The 3,324-nt window shown below is 50.9% G+C and overlaps 1 long non-coding RNA gene across 1 annotated transcript; it reads left to right on the forward strand.

Moving 5' to 3' along the window:
* The first annotated feature begins 25 nt into the window (after positions 1-25).
* Positions 26-3,316, forward strand: LOC109489233. Its single transcript, XR_002142183.2, has 3 exons — positions 26-702; positions 1,454-2,562; positions 3,152-3,316. It is a non-coding gene; the product is annotated as an uncharacterized LOC109489233 (long non-coding RNA).
* Positions 3,317-3,324: the final 8 nt, after the last annotated feature.

The raw sequence follows: 3,324 nt of genomic DNA on the forward strand, positions 1-3,324 counted from the left end.
GGGATATTCGGGCCGGACCTCTCCGCGGCGGCACCGCGCTCCATGTCGATTGGCTGCCGCCGTGGCCACGCGGAATCCCCAATTGGCCCGGCGGTCAGCGTTGAAGGGCCGCCCTGCGCCCATTCGCCCGCTGGTTTCAAGGCCCGGGTTGGCTGGGCGGGCAGCGAAATGAGGCGCGCGGATTGGTCGGAGGGAGGGAGGTTGGGGTGGGGCAGGCGAGAGCCGGCCGCTGATTGGATTGGCCTGGTAAAGGCCTAGAGCGCAGACCGGCTGAGCGCTGGGAGGAGGGTGGACCAAAGACGAGACTCCGGGTCCGCGTGATTGGCTGGGACACTAGACGTTGATAGGATAGGGCGCCCGGGAGAACTGGGGAGAGGAGTTCGGGGTCGGGACCGCGGAAAGGCGGGAGGCGCCCCGCCGCTTCAGGAGCCTGGCGCGGGGCACGATGGGACGCCCCCGAGAAGGGGCGGAGCCGTGTTCGGGCTGCGGTTGGGAAAGTGCCGTCACTCCAAGGGGCGTGTTGAGGAGGGTTTCGCGGGCCCTAGCGGGGGAGGGGGGACTGTTAAAGCCTCGCACCGCGCCCACAGGAAGCTGCTTTCTTGGCCGGGCCTACTTGGTACCAGGCTCTCAGCTGGGAAGGACCTTGAAGACCATGCGGTTCAACTTCGAATTCGCAGGTGTGGAAACTGAAGCCCAAAGAGGGTATGCAGCTTGTCCAAGATTACACAGTCGGTTAGTGGCCTGCTCGGGACTGGCCTTAAGCGCTCCTGACCGCCCTTGGCCTTTCAGTTAGCTTCCCCTTCAAGGAGGTGAATGCTAATGCAGTTTTGAGGCCTAACTAAGGTGGGGTGGGCATTTGGATGCCCCCAGGCATTGCTACCAGCTCTTTGAAGGAATAGAAATGTTTTCAACCTGCGAAGGCATCCCTGTAAAGGCACATTCGTGAACCAGAAGGAATGTGTTTGCAGGCATAAAGGATTGTAGCAAGATCTTAGCCGTTTTTAGTTCAAATCCTGCAAGAAATTAATGAGAGCCTTTCTGTAGCAAAACGCACATAAAATGTGCATGCATTGACTTCCTTTGAGATTGGTACATGGGCTCCTGGCGAAGAATTTCCTGAATTAGTACATTTTCACCATATTGAGTTAGTTAATTGGATGTAGCTAGTTTATATAGCTTTAGCTTGCAGAATAATTAACCCTACTCTAGCCATACTGGGAAAACCTAGGAGGGACTCTGTCCTTGCTCAGAGGTTCCATCCAAGAATTAGGAGAAGTTGGCTAGTTGCCCTCAATCCTTAAAAGAGGAGGAGGTCTTCCTCTGCTAGAGAAGTCTTTTGCACTTCTGCAGCTTAAAATTGGGCACCATTCTCACCCCGTCCTGTGACTGCTTGGTTTCCTATGGCTTAGCAGCCCTCCTAACCCCAGCCTTTTTGCCTCATCTGTTACCTAAGGGAGAACTGTCCTGTGTGTGTAAATGATCTGGAATCAGTGAAGATGAAGTAAGAGGAATCTTTGGAATTGACCTTTTGTGGACTCCCCGTACTACAAATGATCCACAATTCTGCCTCACTCCAGCCCAGCTTCCTCCTGCCCCCCAGCAGCTTGCTCCACGTGATAGTACCAGTGAGGGCAAATGGATTTTTAAAGTACCTGGAATAAAATGCTGGGAAGAGAATATGTTTTGCAGCAAAGTTCTAGTCAAACATAAGATCCTTGCCAAAACCCAAGTGAAATGATTTTTTTTTTTTAGTTGAACTAAGGTTACTGATGGTGCCGTCTAGTCCCTTTCAAAAGCACTCAACACTAGCCCGCATTCAGCAAAGGCCAGTGAGGCACCATGACACAAGTGTTCAGCACACAGACTCCAGAAACTGCCTCTGTTCATATCCAGCAGTGCCACTTCTTAGCTTGTGTGACTTACTTTGCTTACATGTAAAATGGGGCTAGTAGTTGTACCTACTTCATACAGGGCTTTTGGGAGATCTTAAAGTGAGTTAATACGTGTGAAGTGATGGGAACACTCCCTGGCATGTTATATATGCCATATATACATTGGCTATTTATTAAGCATGCATTTTGTACTAAGTGAGTGGTTTCTTAGCCTTTGGCCTAGTAGGAAAGAAAGATTTTAATTAATCTCACAAGCAAATGTAAAGTTGTAAAAGTGACATGCCAAAGAGTTACCCAGTCAGGGGGCTCAGGGAAAGTTTACCTGAGAAAGGGAAGAGTTACTCAGGTGGAAAAGGGAGGAACGGCATGTGCAAAGGCCTTGTGATGGGTGATGGGAGGGAGCACAGGGATTATAAGGAACTGCAAGAGGGCCAATAGCCCCAAAGCACAGAGATCAAGGGATTGAGATAAGATTGGAATGTTGAGTAGCGGAAAGAGCATATGAGACTTTGCATGCCATGCATATGATTTTGTCTGTGTTCCAAGAGCAGAGGCCGCTACTCAAAGGTCTTAAGAAGATTGGTGATTATAATGTGGAGAGGGTTGTAATGTGGAAAGAGGGAAGAGGAGACGCAGGGAGATCAGTGAGCAGACCATTGCAGCATTCTAGGTAAGAGGATACGTGGAGAGAGGAGAGAGGTAGAAGTAATAGTGGAAATAGGAATAGGTATCAAAATTGAAGCTGGTAATTGATGGGAAGAAGAGGGCGGTGGCACTCATGCCTACTGGATTTCCGGCTTGTACTATGCAATGGAAGGTGATGTGATGGCCTTGCAGTGTTTCCCAAGTAAGAGGAACTGGAGGCCACCTGGTTTGCTAGAATGCACAGGTACGCAGGGGCTTCAGCTTGTATTTCTTGAGCTGCAGATGGTGTCCGTGGGTTTCAATATATTATTCTCTGTAACTTTTTGCATATCAAGAATATTCACGTCCAATGGACAAATTCTGAAATTAAAGAGGAAAACTGGGTGTCAGGCTTACTCTGCCCCTTCCTGCCGTATGATCTGGAAGAAGTAACGTAACCTTTTGGATCTGTGAAGTGGGAGACCATCCCACTGCTGGGTGATCTGAGCACAAATGGGAGCCGCTCAGTGCGAGCATCTTGTGCCAGGAGACGCTCACCGGCGTCTTCGAAGCATGCGTGTTCGTGAAGGGACAACACCTGCTGGCGTCTCCCTACCCACTCACCCATCCCACAGGGCACATGAGTGAGAAGACCCGCTGCCAAGGGAGAAGCAGGCAGGCTGTGACCCGATGCCCTTTCTTCCTGAGCAAAGCTGATGGACCCAAGAGGGGTCAAACCTTGGCCTCCTCAGTGCTGAGGAAGAATGGAGGTGAATACCACATCTGGAGAGCTGAGTGCCCCCCCCCC

This window comes from Ailuropoda melanoleuca, unplaced genomic scaffold (genome assembly GCF_002007445.2).
Source record: "Ailuropoda melanoleuca isolate Jingjing unplaced genomic scaffold, ASM200744v2 unplaced-scaffold72872, whole genome shotgun sequence".
In the NCBI taxonomy this organism is placed as follows: Eukaryota; Metazoa; Chordata; class Mammalia; order Carnivora; family Ursidae; genus Ailuropoda; species Ailuropoda melanoleuca.